Source organism: Dendronephthya gigantea, unplaced genomic scaffold (assembly GCF_004324835.1).
Source record: "Dendronephthya gigantea isolate DGI-Jeju-01 unplaced genomic scaffold, DenGig_1.0 000358F, whole genome shotgun sequence".
NCBI classification, from domain to species: domain Eukaryota; kingdom Metazoa; phylum Cnidaria; class Anthozoa; order Malacalcyonacea; family Nephtheidae; genus Dendronephthya; species Dendronephthya gigantea.
In genome coordinates, this window is record NW_021163368.1 from 21,708 (window position 1) to 41,498 (window position 19,791).

At 35.5% G+C, this 19,791-nt stretch overlaps 7 long non-coding RNA genes across 7 annotated transcripts; 6 read left to right on the top strand and 1 right to left on the bottom strand.

Annotated features, from left to right (window-relative positions):
• The first annotated feature begins 3,307 nt into the window (after nucleotides 1-3,307).
• Nucleotides 3,308-3,810, top strand: LOC114542505. The gene is made up of 3 exons (XR_003689664.1): nucleotides 3,308-3,345; nucleotides 3,474-3,578; nucleotides 3,770-3,810. It is a non-coding gene; the product is annotated as an uncharacterized LOC114542505 (long non-coding RNA).
• A 6-nt stretch (nucleotides 3,811-3,816) lies between these two features.
• LOC114542506 lies at nucleotides 3,817-4,369 on the top strand. The gene is made up of 3 exons (XR_003689665.1): nucleotides 3,817-3,844; nucleotides 4,107-4,162; nucleotides 4,260-4,369. It is a non-coding gene; the product is annotated as an uncharacterized LOC114542506 (long non-coding RNA).
• A 597-nt stretch (nucleotides 4,370-4,966) lies between these two features.
• LOC114542498 lies at nucleotides 4,967-5,513 on the top strand. The gene is made up of 3 exons (XR_003689658.1): nucleotides 4,967-5,006; nucleotides 5,240-5,315; nucleotides 5,398-5,513. It is a non-coding gene; the product is annotated as an uncharacterized LOC114542498 (long non-coding RNA).
• A 1,915-nt stretch (nucleotides 5,514-7,428) lies between these two features.
• LOC114542500 lies at nucleotides 7,429-9,036 on the bottom strand. The gene is made up of 3 exons (XR_003689659.1): nucleotides 9,001-9,036; nucleotides 7,625-7,697; nucleotides 7,429-7,468 (listed from the first exon to the last, which is right to left on the bottom strand). It is a non-coding gene; the product is annotated as an uncharacterized LOC114542500 (long non-coding RNA).
• Nucleotides 9,037-10,377: 1,341 nt separating this feature from the next.
• LOC114542501 lies at nucleotides 10,378-11,263 on the top strand. Its single transcript, XR_003689660.1, has 3 exons — nucleotides 10,378-10,419; nucleotides 10,799-10,917; nucleotides 11,227-11,263. It is a non-coding gene; the product is annotated as an uncharacterized LOC114542501 (long non-coding RNA).
• An 11-nt stretch (nucleotides 11,264-11,274) lies between these two features.
• On the top strand, nucleotides 11,275-13,016 carry LOC114542502. The gene is made up of 4 exons (XR_003689661.1): nucleotides 11,275-11,315; nucleotides 11,382-11,487; nucleotides 12,824-12,905; nucleotides 12,978-13,016. It is a non-coding gene; the product is annotated as an uncharacterized LOC114542502 (long non-coding RNA).
• Nucleotides 13,017-13,599: 583 nt separating this feature from the next.
• LOC114542503 lies at nucleotides 13,600-14,129 on the top strand. The gene is made up of 3 exons (XR_003689662.1): nucleotides 13,600-13,640; nucleotides 13,713-13,821; nucleotides 14,092-14,129. It is a non-coding gene; the product is annotated as an uncharacterized LOC114542503 (long non-coding RNA).
• The last annotated feature ends 5,662 nt before the right edge of the window (nucleotides 14,130-19,791 follow it).

Genomic DNA, 19,791 nt, shown 5'->3' on the forward strand with positions numbered 1-19,791 from the left:
AATGGTATGTACCAGATGTTGCTAGTACCAGCCATAATATAACAAAAAGATAAGATACCAGTTATTTCTGTAAATTGAAGTTTTACATTTTGTGCACAATTTTGCTTTTGTTTTCCAGCATCTTTTCACATCAGAGAGGAATTGCTGAAAAAGATGATGGAATCTTCTTTCAATAATGTTGGTGTTACGATAAAGTATGTGAACATTTTAAGTAAACAAATTTTAAGTAAATGACAAAATGACTTATATTCAGGTTACTTTATTTGTTTACGTTTTAACCGTTTTTGACAAAATTTTTCCAGGTCTGTAATTTACTTTGAGCTGTATTTGTTATTTCTTTTGCCTCGGTATTAGGCAGAAGAAAAGTTCCATCAAAGTGGAGTCGTTTTTTATAACAAATTTGGAAAATACAGTTGAATGATATATTATTAAGACAGTATTTCGTTTGTCCTGTGTAAAGAATGTGGGATATGACAGTAAATGACAATTTTTTCGTTTCAGTGATGACGAAAATATCACATCAATGTCAGAATTCAGCGTCTATAAAGAAACTCCTCGGAGTAAAGTGAGTTATGTTGTTAATAAAATTCTTCTAAGAGTCTATCCTTTTTCTCATTTTAAAATCGTTTTGACACTCTCAAATTTAGGATCCTGTTGAAAGAACGCTGTGTTTCTTAGAAACGTACAATATCGTCACCCTTCATCCCCTTAGCTCATTAAGTCATGCGATATTCCATGTCAGTTCCAGTAATTGTTCATATCTGACCTTGAAAGAAAACACTCCAAACACTCAATGTTTTCTGACCTGGATTCAAGTTTACTGCTTTTATCGTCTTTTTTATTTCACGTTTCCATTTTGAACATGTCCAATTGCAAAAAAGTATCCAGCCGAGTTAAAATAGTTTTATTTTTCCAGTTACTTTCCAGAATATACCGTATATACCGTATAGTATATCATAGTTTTCAAACTTCTTTTCCTGTCAGATATTTTTAATAATTCGAAATCGAAACCATCCTCAGTCGTTCGGGCTGGAATACACAAGCGGTCGGCTGAGAAATTACTCGTCTCCTGACAGGTAGTGTAAGAAAGCAAATTTTGTATGAAGCTAAAAAAAAATATTTCTTGTTTTGAATGCTTGTATTTCACTCAATCTAGGGAAACATTATTGGCTGGTTTGCTAGACGGTGTTAGAGCCAGTTGAAACATAGATGTTTGCGTAAAAACGACCCCAACGAAGAGAAGTACTGTACGCTTATTCATAGATGATTGAGCGAAAATTATGGTCAAAATTTTCCTGATGAAAATCTCGTACTGCTATGATTACCCTAAATACGATCCCTCATTTCATTCTCCTGCTGACGTATGTGATCTCATATAACACACCAACAATTACACTTCTCGTCAGGTATCAGCTAATAGCGTTATTCCTATTAGCCAGTTCAATACATCACATACAGCAAAAGAAGAATTTTTTTTAAGATGATATATTTTTCAAGGTTATCGTTGGGGTCCATTGTATAATGTTGTTGACGAAGAAGTAGAAAGCAGTCATTTAAATTCCTCGCTGCATCTCCAGGTGAAATATTTCCCTTTTTATTTCACTTTAAATTTTTGAAATATCTCCAAAAACTTATATTGTCTTATGACTGGTTCCTTGCAGGAAATTTAACCGAAGCTGTGTACAGATTTAACTGCAATATTTCCTACTGCGGTCTACTTCATGCAGTCACCCAAGACGTAAGTTGACAACTTCTTATCTTGTACTTTTCTGCAGACGAAATCCTGTGTAGAGAATATTATTGCCTTTTTATTGAGTTTTAATGTTTTGTCAAAATCTGGATTAAGGCTGTTTTCCACTCACGTGTTTTTCATACGCACGTACACGCACATAAAAATCTAAATTCTTATACATGTTACCTTTGAAAAAACGAAGTGAATAAATCGACCTAGATGCATGATAATTAATAAAAATTTAAAAGCAATTAAAATTCTCCGTATGTGTACATGCGTATAAAAAACGCGTAAGTAGAAAGCAGCCTTTAGTGTAAACTAAACGATTGCTAGGCTGCATAGTTACGTTAAATGAAAACATTTGCCCATTTCGGTTGCTAATTGAAAACATTTAGCAGGGTTTAAAACGTCTGCAAACAACACGGTACATTTAAACTGGTTTATCCAGTATAGCCAAAGGCAAAGAGTATAGCTTTAATAAAAATACCCTATCCTGCTACTGTTCTGTGCACAAATGTACACAAAACACTAATAGTACTCCCTAAAAACCGCCGTAACTCCAGCCTAGTCCCAGACCTCTCATTGCGCGTGTTTTATATTTCCGTCACGTCACCGAATGAAACGCGCGCGAGAGGCCTAACACAAAATATTTTCTAATCTTAACGGCCCGTTTAATGTTGTGACCTTGAAATTAGAATTGTTATTAAAGTAAATGTTTGCAATTTACAACAGTAACCGTTATAAAGGAAGCGAGAATAATTTAAATTATTATGCATTGTTAAGGCAATATCGATTGTGATTGGCTAAAAAGCTACAGATAATTCTCAATGTCTTGCCATCTACACGACATTGAAAATTATCCGTAGGTGACGTAATTTTTACCGCTAGTTTGTTGTTAAACTTCGTCTTTAAAAAGGAAATACATAATAAAACAATTATTGAATTCGGTTTTCGCATGATATCGAGAATTATCAAGCCTCAGTTTGCGTTATCCGCCTCAGCTTCGCTTCGGCAAATAACGCAAACTTCAGCTTGATAATTCTCGATATCACACTCAACCTCATCCAATAATTGTTAATTGGTGGATTGAAGTTTATTATAATCATAAACATGTACGTACTGACTCGAGTTTACTTGATAGTCGATAGCGTTGACAGCGAGCGACATTGAAACGTTTGTATGAATATTTCGACTCCTCGCAATATAATTAATATCCCGTAGCTTATTTCAAGCAAATGTTTGACTAACGACGTCGAACAAGGCCAGTTAACCGCGTCGTAGATCGTAAACTGACCTCAATACAGAAAGTGGGGACAAAAAGTCCCCACTTTAGCTAAAATACAAAACATTTTGTTCTAGGCCTCTCAGTTCCCACCTCGCCGCGTATAAGGAACATTAAGAAGCCTAGGGACTAGGCTGCGGTAACTCTGGTTGCTGAGTTGACTGGGTCCGAATCCATGAAATGGTAGTTTTGAAATTTTCCCGCCAGAAGTACGGCTGGAATATTAAGTCTTTTAAACTCCAATATATATTTCAAACGATTTTAAATATTTTGTAGGGACTTTTCTAATAGAATAAAGAAAGACTTATCAAAATGCTCATTGCTCACAAAGGTATTGTATATCTTTGCCAATAAATTTATTTAGTGTTCAACCCAAAAATATACATATTCTGAGTGCTATTACCTTCACAGGTGTTCTATATATACATAAAATAGTTAAAAAGTTTCGTCTATTTGCAGGAGACCAAAACAAAATATGAGATAAAGATCTCGAAGCACTGTTTCACGATTTGAGAAGTTGGGTTCGATCCAAAGCAGGTTTCGCGCTTTCACAACGCTCACTAGGTGAGAAACGTTTATCTTTAACCACAACACACGCTGTTTACTCAACCAGCAACATTTTAGCAACATTCTTAGATTCATCTTAAAACTTGTGATTTTATAATCCTCTATATACTAGCCATCTGTAAATAGTTCAATTGAGACTAACAAGCATACTCCATAAGTAATTTATAATCTTTATTGTTGGCATATAGGCAATTGAGTGGACATCTTGTGGCTCTCTGGACAACTGATCATCCAACAGCAATGGCATTACTTTTGAGAATAATGTTCGTATTAAAGTAGTTATAGTTTTTAATGTCTAAAATATACAATAAAGTTTAAATGCGAGATTTCCTGTTCGTAAGTTTTGGTTCATAAACAATTATGTAATATGGTGATATAGTGGTATCAACTGCTTTGGTAACTAAACTCCATCATTCATCCTTAAACTGTCCCACTGACGAAATAATTAAAAGGTAATTCATTCAGAAGTGTAAAACCTTTTTGTAAAGAAACAATTTTGTTGGAAAGTTTTTATCTTTCCTTTAGCCACCAGAGACTAAAGAAGATTATTTATCAATTCGTGACAATGTAAAGCTTGCAGAGTACGTTTTAAGGCAACAATCGTGTTCCAAAATTTCATAATGCATGCTTGTATGTACGTATTAGCCTGTTATTTCACGTGCTATACTTGTCTGTTAGAGCTCTGGAGAAGCGAGAGGAACGTCAAGGAATAAACTTGAAGGATATCTCTCGCATTGGAGGACAAAAATAGGGTTCAAATCCAGGAAAGATGTGAGAATTTAAATCCAGTTGTTTTATTACAAGTAAGTGTTCATATTAAGAAAATGGGAAAATGTTCTAGTCGTTTGAAAGATGAAAAAGCAATGGTATTTAAACGGATCTTTTTTACAGATTCAGTCAAGATCTGAAAGCGTACAACCTGATTTGGAATTACAAGGTGAGTCTCGAAGTTAAGGTTAGTTTCCGTTGAAAATATAGGAAATGAAAAGGTAATGGAGGATTTCCTGTCGCTATGAGTATAACAAGACAAATTCAATAGTCCTGACCTCTTTCTCTAAACTGTTCTCGTAAAAGAGTTTGAAACAATTTCTTTTGTTTCAATGTGACAGACGCGAGAGGAACTTCTGGGGCTCTCGAATCTGAGTTGCGCGCATTTGCAATGGAAAAAGATCTGAGTGGAAACTACGTTGTTTTTTGGAATCACCTTTAGTTTGAAGTCCTGTATGAATGGTTTCCTGATCAACTGAAAATAGGTTAGTGGTAATCCTTATACTGCTCTAGCTTTTTAACAGTTCTTTTTAAAGCGCCCTCCCCCTATCTCTCGATAGCAATAATCAAACTCAGTAACGTATCTCTCCTATCAGGCGACTATTATTTGAGAGTCTTGTTGGAACAAAACGACGGGGAAACGCCGATAACAAATGTGTGAGTCCACGACATTTATCTATCAGGATTTGCAAATATTCAAACTACTGTCCTGCTTCCCGCGGCATAAAAACGATTCCAGATATCTAATATATAATATACCTCAGCGTCCTATTCTCCATATTGCTGCACAGTTCACACAATGTTATTTGTCCTGCAGTATGTAGTAGAGAAGTATAGAATCATGGATGAAACAATTCACGATTCGATCGACTTTTCTATTTTGTTTTCAGGCTCGAGTTGTTTAACGATCTGTACCACAGATTCCGATTGACAACTAAACCAACTATGAAAGCAATGTGCCTTCAGGTGGGGATGTCGTTTAGCGAGAGTCTAGCCATGTGTAGACTTCGAAGAATGAATGAAACAAGTTGGAATATTTTATTCACAGGCGATGACTAAAGTTTATGGAAAATGTTAGGAAGAGATTGGCGCTTTTAATGACACCAAGCTAAGGATCATCTGTTATTGATCCAGTGTTACTACAGGAGCCTGAACTAAACTAACTTTATTCATACTGTTTCGTATTTTTGCACTTACATGAAAATGGCATCACCCACAGGGATTGGAAGGTAAGCGCGCACTTATTTATTTATCATTACTCTTTATATCCTAATCTTTAATTACCATAATTTAACTTTTTCTTCTCTAGCCAGAAAATGTTTTATTGTGTGCCTCGGATGACGAAACTCTTATAAAGGTTTGTGTCGCTTGTGTATTGAACTTAATCTCAATTCCGAGTTTTGTCCGTGATTTCGTTTCACGAAAGCAGAGCGCATTTTGCGAACGTTTTTTGCGTTCATGATGAAGACTAGCCGACGGTCACGTTCGACAGACGAGTCTCTGCGAGCAAAAAAAATACTCAGTTGCGTAGCTAACACGACAATTTAGTCATGCTCTGCTAATATTTTGGAGTTCATTCACTGTGAAAACAATGGATTTCATAAATTTGCATAGCATGGCTGAAAATGCTTGATGTAAGATGACATCGAAGGAATATGCATCCTCATTGACACACGTGGTGGGTTAAAAACGCGCTAGTTCTTCCGATAAATTAAAGAACAGTTCCATACCTATACTTTTGTACGTGTAAAACTTTTAGCTTGATTTTCTTTTAAATGTGAGAATCCGACCGTGCAGCAAACATTAAAATCAAGCGATAACACTAAACTTGATTGTGATAGCCCTGAGTATATACCGCTATAATAGCTTTGTTCCTCATAATGATATGCTGGATTCCCCGTCCAGGTATAACTTCTAAAACACCCTTATTTTTACTTGTATTCCAATGCACCTAAGTTAGTAAAAAACCTGACAAACCCACTGGAGGGGTAAGAATTGAAAAATAGAAAAAAAATTCATCGTGTAAACAATTTATTTCTAAATCAAAAACTCACTCTTATATAAGCCACTTATTGAAATATTTTTGCTATATATTTCAGTCAGATGGATCTCTCAGTCATTTCTTATTCCTTAGTGAACAAATAGTATTTCAGTGAATTGCTGAACATACCTAAAGAACAGCTATAAACTTCAATTCTCAAAGATATGTTGCGTACCATGTCTTTGGAAGAATGCGGATGTAAAGCGCGGTTACAGTTGGTGATAGGACACTTTCCACTAGTGAGTCTCTAATGAAATGAGTAATTTGTTAAACAATTAATCTTAATCACACATTAAAAGTTATATATGACCGCATGGAAATGATGTGATGCATATAACGTGAGAGGGTAATCTGTAGGAGCCTTGCTTATTAATCCAGCTAACCCTGACTAATCAATTTATTTTGTAATGAGCGAACTTTTGCCTGTCGGAACTATAGGATACAGAGTAGGTCTTCACCCGCTAATCATAATTACGGCTACTTTGAGTGAAATCGCTCCAACAACATCTTTCTTGCCGAAGTCAATTTAAATGCATTGGTCCTGGTAATTTTTCCGTGCAGATCAAGAAGCTGCCTCATTTAAGCGACCATGTCCTGTCGACTTATCCGCATTCCCAACACTTGTTGCTATTATCTGAGATGTTATGTGTCTTCAGTACGGGGAGCAATAATTAGTATCAATTATTCTATCTTCCGGCACCAAAACACCATCGAAACAATCATCAACAAAAATGAAACGATAATGCAGATAATTGTGCCATATATGGGGCCTCCAGAATTGAAACCAGTCGAGGTACAGCGTTATTTCAATTGATTTTGTGAAATCTTTACTGGGGGTTAACTTCGAATTTTATCACATTCCCATATAGGGGAATTACTGAATAAAAAAATAATGTCCAACAGTCTTAATGACATATAATAAACTGAACATATACCAATGTAGCCTGCAATATTTATCTTGCTTGGTATGTCAGTCCATCAAATCCATGTATGGCACAGCGATGGATGGAGGTGTAGTCAGTGATAAGAGAAAGGTAATAATTGTTAGCGACTCCTGGGTTGCCATAATTTATTTGATCTAAAATTGAGAAACAAGGAACAAGTAAATTAATATATTATTGTCCATAGTTGTGAGGCTATCAGCATTGTGATATCCCAGGTTTGTGCGTACCGCTACCATGGGACAACATTCCTTAGCGAACAAATAGTACTTCAGTGAATTGCTAGAACATACCTGAAGAACCGCCATAAACTTCAATTCTCAAAGATATGTTGCCATACCAATTCGGCTCTATATGCAATAGAATCTACAATGAGATTACAATAACATCACTTAACACAATTGAAACTATAATTGTATGTGAATCACAAGGCCCTATACTGTATAGTAACAGCATGTATTTTGTGACTTCTATAACAAAAAGAATATACAGAACAAAATGCAGGCTGTTTTCTTTCATATTCACATATACCCCCAACCCCTGGATATTGGTAATTGGCAATTACATAATAGGAAAGAGAGAAAATAAATCTATTTTTAATAACACCAGTGTAAAATGAATGACATATCGAACTGTACAGCAAAATGTTGTGTAGGCATAATTCTTGTCATGCCTCCCATCACCAGATATCATGAAATTATCATGGTTTTTTAATGTTTAAATTAATCCGTTTAATTTAAAAAGCACAAAAATACCACCAAAATATAGCTAAAGAAAAATACTTTAACCCAATCGCTTCTGTTTTAATCCAGAAATTAATCAATATTGCTGTTAACCTGACACTGCAGTGCAGCTCTAAAAATCATATCAAATTACACGGAATTACAAACGGAAATATAATTCGCCTTTGGAATTTCGTTATTTTCTTCGTTATTTTTATCCTGTCGTCTTTTAACCGTTACATGTAAACTGTAAAGGCTTTAGTGATCTTTTCTGATAGTTTTTAAGTCAGGATGGGCAGAAAAACTCGAAAAATATAGCTTTTTTTATTTGTTATTGTGTATAGCGAGGCGTTGCTCAGCCGCACGCACATGTGGTTGTCACCTGAGGTTAGAGGTATCAAAAAGGTAACGTTGCCTACCCTGTGGGGGTAAAATAAGCCCGGTAATCGATTTCCGGGGTAAAATTGTCCCTAGAAGTCAAATTTTCGACAATATGGTGATAATTAAATGCACATTTTCCGGTCCATTTGTAAACACGTTTGTTGGAAATATCACTACAAATCGCCAAAGCGACTGTATTTCAAGTAAAATAGATGAAAATATTGATCCAAATGTATACTAGAAATATTTGGAGGTTTTTAGGCGAGATTTTTGGAAGGCTTTGCGTATTTTCGCTTCTCTAAAATTCAATTTAAAAAGTACAAGTTCGGCAATAAATATCTTGGCTGATACGAAAGCTTTTGAAATGAACTAAATTTATACAAATAGGTAAATGTTTTTTCTTTGAGATAACACAATTTCTAGTTGATTTGATAAAATACTTCCAGATAAAATCGAAATTATCTGTGTGCGCCGTTTACGAGCAGACAGCAATGAGTTTAGTGGTCTCATATTTATTAAAATGGGTGAAGTATTCGCACAGTAATCACAAGTTTAAATCAGCTTACCACTTTGAAATATCCTCTGATCGGACGTCTAACTGAGAGGATCCCTTAAACATCGAGAATACTTCATTAACAAATGCCGCATCCTGTCCTGTTTGAGAAGTTACGAGAACTTCATCTTGGGTATTGGTTACTCCTTACTCTGTTGAAAGTTTCATTCTGTTGTATGAGGACAACACTTGTAGTTGGTGTGGTGAAAGGATGCAGATTGTCCGTTGGATGTTGTGCTTTTGTATTAAAGACGGACCTCATTAGATATCAGCGCAAAATTGACACATTCATGGGAGTCGAACCCAATCTCCTAAAAAGGAGTATCCGAAATGTGTTCTTTGTGTGGCCAGGAAAAAGCGAGAGCTACAAGGCAACTCGCAAACCGACTGGCAGACAATACGAACGCACAACACAAAACACACAACCGACGACACAACATCCAACAACCCACAACCCACTAACTCTGTAGCTGAAACGACAAAAAATATGGTGAGTTGTTCCTAGAAAAGCAAGCATTCAAATTAGCATGAAGGCAATTGTGGCTGGGGATTTAACTGACGGCATGGATATGGGGTGGCTTCTTAGGGTTGGATACTGAAACTAAACTACGATCGTCTTTGTCTGAAAAACACAAAAAAAATTATTAGTAGCTCCCTAGAAAACGAAGAGCAAAACACAGTTAGACAAGCAGTGAGCCGTGTTTCCAGATACGGGGACAGAGATTCTTAGCTAACAGAGTGGCCACGGGGATCTACTTCTATTAAAAAAATAATTACACATACCTTGATCCTACCTAAAGAAAGAACTCACTTACCTGAAGAAAACGGTCGCAGATGGCTCTGTTTTATAGCCTGTAGGCTCTTGCATAATTGAGCAAAATTAAGACAACTTGATTGGTTATTTCTGTGCACAGGTCAATTTGTCATTGGTCAATTTTTGTACTCCATGATTGGTTCAATAAAAACCAATCAGATTGGTTAATCTATATTCAAATTTTGATCCCGTTTCTGTGATATTTGCAAGGTGATTGCACAACAAATGTTCGATTTCACACGTTTTGGAGCATATTCCAAGCCAATGTATCATAGTATGTGTGTATTTGTTCGATTATTTCTCTCATGAAGTTCACAAAAAATTACAGTTCAATCATTATTAAAAGGCTTTATTTCCCTACCAGCTTTAGAACCCCATCGAGCAGGAAAGTCGGAATTTAAAAGGCAAGTAAATCTTTCAAACTGTTGTAGCATTTGAATTATGTGGTACATTTAACTACTGAACCTTTCAGAATATTGTCGAATTGGGCATGGCATTGAATAATATTAAATATAACAAACTGACAAAATCGCAAATGTGGTAAATTTCAAGGCTAAATATTGCAAAATCCAGTGGAAATATGGCGTTTTACCGCCATGCATACATAGCTATTCACAGGTATGATATTCACGCGTTTTATATATTCAATATTACACATCAAAGCGGCCTAATCCTTAGGATATTGCCCAAAATGCAAACGAAAACCGGTTGCAGTGGTTTAGTTCAAATATTCAGTACTATTTTGATATATTTAGCGTCAAAATCGAACCTTTAGAAGATTTTTGCCGATTTTTTATATAAACATACCTGATGATATGAATTATCGCATCACCGGCAATAATATTTCACAATAATAAAAATATGGAAAACAAATTCGGGCAAAAAGCTGAAATTCTGACCTAGTTCCGATTCGAGCTTGTCTTAAGCACGTGCTTACCAACGATTATCGCTTAGCACTTATGAAATGCTATTTCTTCGATTCTTTTGCACATCCTAGCCCAAGAATTACTCAGAATTACAACAGATTGATAACATGTAAAATTGGGACGATTCGAAGACAACAGAGTACCAAAAAAGCAAAAAGATATGGAATTTCTAAAATATATCTTGCTATGGGTGAGTAATTTGAGATAACAAAGCAACCTATTATTTTGATTATTGTTTTTACTTATAATACAATGCAGGTTATAACTATATGCTGGTTGGAATATACTTTCAAACAATCGTTTCAACTGCTATCGTTTAGTGGTATTCCGGGGTCTTTAGCCCAAATATTTCTGAGATATTTAATGTTTGCTTCTGTGCAACATTATTGTCGGGAGTAATAGCCTATTTTGCTGTACAGTTCCATTTATCATTCATTTTACACTAGTGTTATATAAAATATAATTTTTTTATTCTCTCTTTCCTATTATGTAATTGCAGAACGAATATTCAATATGTTAGTGTACCAAATAAAAACTCATTATGACAATCGCTATCGGACGTCTATTGCATCGGAGATACGACTTGTGGTAAGCCAAATTCAATGTTATTTCTCGCGATTTTTCTATGAAGTCTTACATTGTGGTTTTTTAAAGATTCTTCAATGTTTCCTCAGTTTGCGAGCTGAGAACTAGCCCTTGTGCAAGACAAAATTGGAAAAGTTAAATTCACTTCGTATGTTATTTGTTCTGAAAGGAAAAGGTTGGTTAATGATGATAGTGCAACGCATGTCAGGTATTCTGCTTCCAAAATTCCTTTTTAGCTCGCCTGCACTTTAGTGCAAGAAAGCTATTGCTATAGTCTTGTCGTCCCCGTCCCCGTCCGCGTCCACACTACATGATAAGTAGAATGTTAAGATGCCACTTTTATATTCCCATTATTTTCAAATTATCTACTTAAGGAGTCTATTTGTAGCGAAAGAACCATTTACCAGGGGGAGTGAACATTATACAACAAAATATAATGATAAGGTCAATGTTAAAATGCTATATTTTTTGTATACTTTGGCTTTACATCAGAGGAATCATTATCAATATAAGTCATCAATATGCATTGTGACTATTTAGTGCCATTTGGTACACATTTATACAATAATAAAGAGAGTTTTGCTCAAAATTATCAAATGATAAGGTGAATGTTAAGCTAATTAGCATAATGATAAGGTCAATGTTAAGATGTTATATTTTTTAAATATTACGGCTTTACATCAGAAGATTCATCATAAATATAGCTCATCGATATGTCTTGTGACTATATGGTGACATTTAGTACACATTTACACAAAAATAATGGGAATTTTTTTCAAAATTTTCAAATGATAAGGTGAATGTTAAGCTAATTAGCATAATGATAAGGTCAATGTTAAGATGCTATATTTTTTAAATATTATGGCTTTACATAAGAGGAATCATCATATATATAAGTCATCGATATGCATTGTGACTATTCATTTATACAATAATAATGAGAGCTTTGCTCAAAATTATCAAATGATAAGGCAAATGTTAAGCTAATTAGCATCATGATAAGGTCAATGTTAGAGTTATCCAGAGTTATCACGCTCATTACGATTTTCAGGGCTATTGTGTAGCCCTGTTTTTTTTTAGTTCAAAGTTGTAGCTTAATTATATTTAACGAAAGTATTTGTACAACCCTAAGCCAAATGAGAAACTTTCAAATATTTTCACCTGTATGCTACCATTTGTTTGTATTGTACATGTACAATTATAAACTTTGAGATTGTGTTTATAAATGATTAGGTATATAAAACATAGTCCAACGTTAAAGTTGTAATTTGTAATAAAAAGATCGGTAATTTGTGCTTCATACAGATACCTTTCATACAGAGTTTAGCCTTATTCTAGACAAACAGTGCAGGCGAGCGTTAGGTGATTTCAGCACCTCTCTGGTTGCTTTACCGGTAGCTGATGTCAATTGGGGCCATGCTCTGTTCAGCCCCTGTTACCTCTACTTTTTGGTAAAAAAGTGATTAAATTCAAAAAAATTCAAATTCAATACATCCTCACTTTTGTTTTAGTTCTGCAGAAGATAAGACAACCGGGATTGTCTCACTGCCTTACAACGAGGCAATGAATGTTATTCTTGTGTGCTTACAACAGGTAAACTTTTCCATCATAATATATCATCTGGCATTAAGTTTCGATTGAAGTTCAACTTTCTTCATTTTCTAGAAATTGGAATGGGAGGTGTTGTTTGTTGTTCTGAGAAACTTTCCAGAGGCACTGCAAGATAAAAACTTGATACATTCTTGAAAGCACTACTTACGTTTAATATGTACAGTGTTATCTAAAATGGCAAGGGAAGTAAAGTTGTGCACTTTTCACACCAAAATCATGAACTAAAAATTTTACTTTGCATTCAGGTTTCAAATTATGATTTTTCTCCTGGATTATTTCGTGTTCCTCATGATATGCGCCGACCTCATTTGTTCGCTAGAATTTTTCCAGTACGGTTCTTATCATTCAGTTTTTTGCATCTATCATAATATCTTACCATAACTATGCCAAAACCATACCATACCATAACCATACCACAACATATCATATAATCATATCATATAATCATATCATACCATAACTAACCATAACCAAATCATACCATACGATAACCATATAATTCCAAAATTATATCACACCATACCATACCATGACCAAATCATACCATACGATAACCATATCATACCATAATTATATCACACCATACCATACCATAACGAATTTATACCATAATTATATCATACCATACTAATAATTTAATTGGATATTTTATTGTAACATGTGAAGGTATTAACAGAGCTGTGTACGTACAACATTTTTATTGGTCAAGATGAACAGGTAAGAACCTGCTTGACTTTATTTTCAGCGGTTGTCTGTTCTCGTTTAAACGTTGTTGTATATTTCGTCTAGTTTTGTCTGATGCGTACTTTGGAGATTGGTTTGGTTGCTCATTCCGCGACGTTATGCGTATCCTGTCTCACCATATGTATGTTAGAAATGCCTTGCCAGTTATGGCAAGGTAAGGCTACTTAAGATAGTCTGGAATTTGAGACTTTTTTATGTCCATTAGCACTTTGTAAAGAATGAAGTTGATTTAAGTAATTGCAGCGTTTTATAAGTATATTGCTTTGGAGATATTTGAAATCGTGCCTTGATAATGCACTCAGTGAATTTACAGAAATGTATTTCAACAAACTCCAGCCTAAATGTAACGTCTCTTGTTATGCGAGATACTCCTTCACAAATACAAAATTTTTTTAGCAATAATTTCTAAATTTTCGTTCCTTAGACTGCTCCCAACATATCTGGAAAAGTTTACTAAACTTTCGCCAACGCCTCAAGTTGTCATACCACTGTTAGAATTTCTTCCTGGTATGTTTCTTAAAGTTTCGTAAATTAAGAAATCTTTTGCGAAATATCAATGTACCCCCTAAAGAGAGGATTCTGATTGAGCAATTCTGCCGCTAACCATAGTTGATCGCCTTTTTGTACAATCAGCTGTGTTAAAAATCTCGTATTTCTGTTTACCAGATGATGGAGATTTGGATAAATAGGAAATCGCATACATAAAAGGTATATGTATAGCTTTCGGTTGCCAGTCATGATATCAGGATTGAAACCGCACATCAAAATGGGCCTCTTGTAAATATAATCAATAAAAATATACCTGGAACGTGTAGTAGGTGAAGCCACGAATAGAAATTGAGGAATACTAAAATGGTGACTAGGAATATTTTTGTATACCTCTTCTCAGCTGTACGCAGTTCAGCGGACAGCTAGTGATTTGCATCGGTTATCAAGCCAATCAGATTACGGCTAGTTCATTTATAATACCCAGCCTCCTCTTTTTGACGTGATTTGCTAGCCTGATTTCGTATTATAATTGGGTCAATTTTGTTTATTTTCCAGACTTGGTCTTGAAGCTAGAGGAAGAATTGCATACTGTAACATCTTCATCGTCCAAATAATTACACATCCCGGCAGGTGCAGTATACAATTTATTTGAAAACATTGTTGAAACAAGCATTATATGACTGCAGCCTCGTTAGAAATGCCTTAACTTTTGCAGTCTTTTGTCTTTTTGTCACCCAGTTACATTTTCGAACTTCTGGTCAAAGTACGAAATCACTCGAGAAAGTGATTTCATTGTCCGTTGCAAGTGAGTTTATGAAGTGGTTTCCGAGCTTGTTTCAACATTTCATTTGTTAAATTTGGATGTGCAAAGGATTTTAGGCGATTATTGAGTTGGAGCAAGCTCTGCATGATTCAATATGCCAGTATTGCAGCAAAATATTGTTAAAACTGGGAAATGAAATGCATACATTATTTAAGCAAATCTTCTTCAATGTAGATCAAATTGGTGGTGCAATACAAAGACAGTTCGCGGACGCCTTGAAAGTATGTTACAGTAGTCTTTGACATGATAGAAGACTTAGTGGTAGAAATTTGGGGAAAGGGCTCGTATGTTGATATTTTTTGACGTTTATTGCTGTAATAGCTTTCTTGTAACTCCCCTTATCTACATGTTTTCAAGCAGTCGTTAACCTGGTTTCCTTTGTGTCGTAATTGTTGTAAACAATCATTTTCGTAAACAATCATTTTCACGGATAAAATCTAGTCCAATCTTTCCACATTATAGCATCCCAGGTAGTTTTTCAGAACGGCGATGCATTAGGGTCGAGCGAAAAGAAAGATGTGCAACAAGCTGGCACATTTACGGTGCAATCATCTCAACCTGTGTGTATTAAAAGTAAATTCTGCATGGCAGGTAGTTAATGAAAAATGAGACAATTCATGTATTGCTGTAGCTAAATTAAGTTTCTTGTTTTTTAGGTTCATGTTCAACAGCCAGCGAATGACGGTTGGAAGAGGAAGCAACTGGATGTTTGGTCAACCAGCAAAGCAGCTGGTGGCGTCAAAGGTGATCAATTACGTCCACCATAGCATTAAGCTACAAGATGATCTTTTGTATAGTCATTTTTTAATAACGGTGATTGATTTAGGAAACCTATAACGGCTCTTCATTACTTTTTGACGCTCTTAAGAAGTTCTACTGTATAATTCTACAACAAATCTGAGGAATTACAAACCGATTTCATATTCTAATTCGGAAACTCGTATTTTAGGCTATTCTCTGCTAGTTGGGCTATTCCCTATAGTTATGCTGATCGGATTCATATCTTTACAATTACGTGTGGCTCCAGGAAATCTGATCAGAACTTTTCATGCTACAGCGATATACCAGTGGAACTTCAAAACCTACATGTCATCAAGAAACATCAGATGTTTGTTGGAATCCTCAAAAGTTCTAAACTCTTCGTACAAAAACAGGTAGAAATTTTTTTAATATATATTTTGAAAGGAGAATCTCTAACCCCTCATCGTTTCTGGATTACTACTACTTTTAAGCGGTGTACATGCAATAATACCACTACACTATCAGTGGCAATTCTAAGGGCGTCCCCTTTTCCACAGGAACAACGTGAACTACTTGACAAAAAAAGGGATTGCAATAGGTAAGTTAAAAAAATTAAATCGTAGGAAAATGTCTAGTTTCATGTTACCTTTTAATATAAAATTTGCCCAGGTTCGTCCAGATGAATTGTTCGTCTCTTGTATAAATACAGCTAATGTGATTTTTATACAGATCCCAGTGAGCACAACGACGTCGATTCAACGTTGAATCGACGTCACCCAGCGACGTCGAAACGACGTCGAAAAAGGTTCGAAAACGCAAATCGAATCGACGTCGATTATTCGACGTCGAAACAACGTCGGGTTATCGACGTCGAATCGACGTCTGGAATTTATGAAATTTCAACGTCAAAACCAATCGAAATGATTTGAAAACGCAAATCGAATCGACGTTAGATTATTGCCTTTAAAACAACGTCCGTGCAAAGGATTTTAGCTGGATTTTGAAATGCATATAAAAAACATAATTGCACTGACTCTATAGTTCAAACAAATTTTATTCAATTTACATCACCTTGTTTAAATCTACAATATACTTGATTTGAAATTACGAAATCAGATTCGAAAAATTGTCTCAGGGTTTCCTTCATCTCTTTCTTAAAATCTCGCCTCAAAATAGTGCGAGAAGAGTCTCAGTATTGTAAAATAAAAAGTTTTTGGACACTATAGACCATTATGGAATTGGACATTATGTTCAAGTATGTTATCTTTCCCTTCATTCTGAACAATCTTTCATCATCATTATACACGCAGCAACAGGAGGGGCATTTACTTGTGATGACAATTTGCGACTTGCGATTTGGCCAACCTTAAAAGTTGAGATGATATTGTTTACTACATATGTGGTCCCTATGTGTACGCTTACCCCATATATTTGTTATAGGTCTGTGCTAGGCCGTTCGCTAGTTTTTAGCAAGCTTAATGATGTAGCACGTTGACACTTCGTGCTTCAGTTGAGAAAGGCAACTGGCAAGGGAGCAGCATAATAAAAATCAGTTTATTCATCTAGCAAAGGGCCTATAATAGTACGCAATTTTCAAAAATCAAAGCAAATAGCTAAATCGAATCCCGTTCAACACATAAAGAACACACGACTAACATATACGGAACCATAAAATGGTCTAAATTATCAAAACTAAGTAGCGGATTGAATAGGATTATAAATGCAATTAGTTCTGGCGTCAAATATGGCGATCTTACTGTATATACAAAGTCACATTAGAATGAATAACCCACGATCACACAACGTTGAAACATAAATTAACAAAATAATGAGCAAGTATCGTTATTCGTTTAGCTGAACCATTTATAAAAGAGAATCAAAAAGTTTGGGCAATGTTTTAAACGTTTAAATTTCAAAATATAATCACGATGTCACGATCGCGTATTCATATCTCGCGATTCATGGCCTTTATCATGGCAATACACACTGTAAAACTGACTCTCACTAACCTTTACTGCTTTCTTGGATTTATGCGAAAGATATCCAACCATTAAACTTAGAAATCCTGTGAAAATATCCCGAATATACAGCTACAATGTTTCATATTCCGTTCGCGACAACATGTTTCAATTTTCAAATGGACGCGCTCAATTTGACCTTCCCGAAATGCACTGCGCGCACTCTACCAACGATGCATGACCGATGTTGCTCCGGGGAGGCCCGAGGTATTTAATAATGGTTTAAATAGTCTGTTACATAGAAATTAATTTTCAACACTTCTTAAAAATCGCAACATTCGTCCTAACTATCTATCAGGAATGATATTATTACCATTGCGAGTCTTTGCAAGTTGGTCCTGTAAAGTTTTATATAACGTCGAAACAACGTTGAATAAACGTCGCGAAAACGACGTCGAGAACAGGTTGATATATCGACGCTTTAACGACTTGACAAAAACACATCATTACACTGCATATATGATGTTCACAACACTTTCCGAATATTGTTGTCAATCCATATACAATTTAAATGCGGCAAACGCAGCAAACCTGTTTCCTGACGTCAAAACAACGTTGAAAACAACGTCAGTCGACATATGACGTCGTGAAATCGACGTCGAAACGAAGTCGATATTGGGTTGATCGACGTCGCGACCAAAATTCAACCATAAATCAACGTCGAAACGACGTCGTGTGCTCACTGGGATTAATCTTACTGGACCTTTTGATGGTGCTTCCTTAGGTCGAAATTCTAAATCGGTTAGGGTTTTGTGTGTGGTTAAAACTGATATAGGAACGATATTTCATATCCTAGTCCGTTACGTTAATTCACAATGATTATCTTTTGTTTTGTAAGAGTTTTGGTCTATGGAACCGACTTGAGACACAAAAAACTATTTTTGTTAAGCCACGACGAAAAAACGAATTTACAGAGGTTAGTTCTATTGCCATCCAGCAAAATCTTAAGACTACACTTTTTAACAAATGAATATATAGTTAAACAGTTCATCTGTACGTTTTTACGAGGACGAAAAACGGATCATTTTGATCAGGAGGTTATGTTCAACTAAATAACTCGCAATGAACAAGCTGATTGAGGTTTGTCAAAGGATTTATGGTCTGTTTTAGGCAATGGAAGGATTTTATGAAAACGTTCGCAACCCATGCAGAGAACAAGCGTGCTGTTTCTTGTCGTTTGCCAAAGAAAGGTATGGTGTCTACTGTATTTTTTCGACGTATTAATACCAAAGTCTTTAAACACATACATTTAAGACGGCTTGTCAAGTTTAAAACCTTGTATAGTAATAAGCTTGTTGGCGAATCTGCTGAAAACCTGTCAGATTTGGTGGAAATAGGTAATAATTTCATGTCCAGTGTCCGCGAATATAATCCTTGATTCAAATCTTTTAGTATAAGCAATTAGGTCAGGGTTAGGGTGAGGTTTAGAATTAAAAGTTAGGAATAATTTCGTGCATCCTGGACATGAAACAAGTTATGGACATGAAACTATGATCGAAACATACAAGTCAAACACATCCTGATAACAGACCGTCAAAAAAATTGATACGAGCCTCGGATGTTTTACAAGAAACTCCTGTGTTTCTCACGTTTAGGTCAGAAAACCGGGAAACGAAGATTTAACTGTTGAAATTGACATTTTCTATTGATTTTTGTTTGAGACCGAAAATGTGTGCCAGGATCAGGTGACCAGCTGTGCATTCACCCCCAGGTTCTTGAACAAGAAACACACACGGCCAAGGCAAGTGTAAATGACTTCATTGACCGTTGGTAAATAGGCTTGTAGCTCAAATTCTACATACCATGTACCCATTTTCTTACACGGTCGATACACTGAATAATTTACTATCTACTGTATAGGTGCACAGGTTGTATAACCTCCCTCGCGATATTTTGCCCTTAAAATAAGGTAGTAATCCCCACAGTTCATAAAGTTCTCTTGACTATTTTCAGAGGCATTTGTGCCATACAAAGGTGTTATCATGCAAAGACGTGTCATTAATATATTTGCTGCAACAAGGTACTACCACTAAGAGATGTTTATATTGGGCTA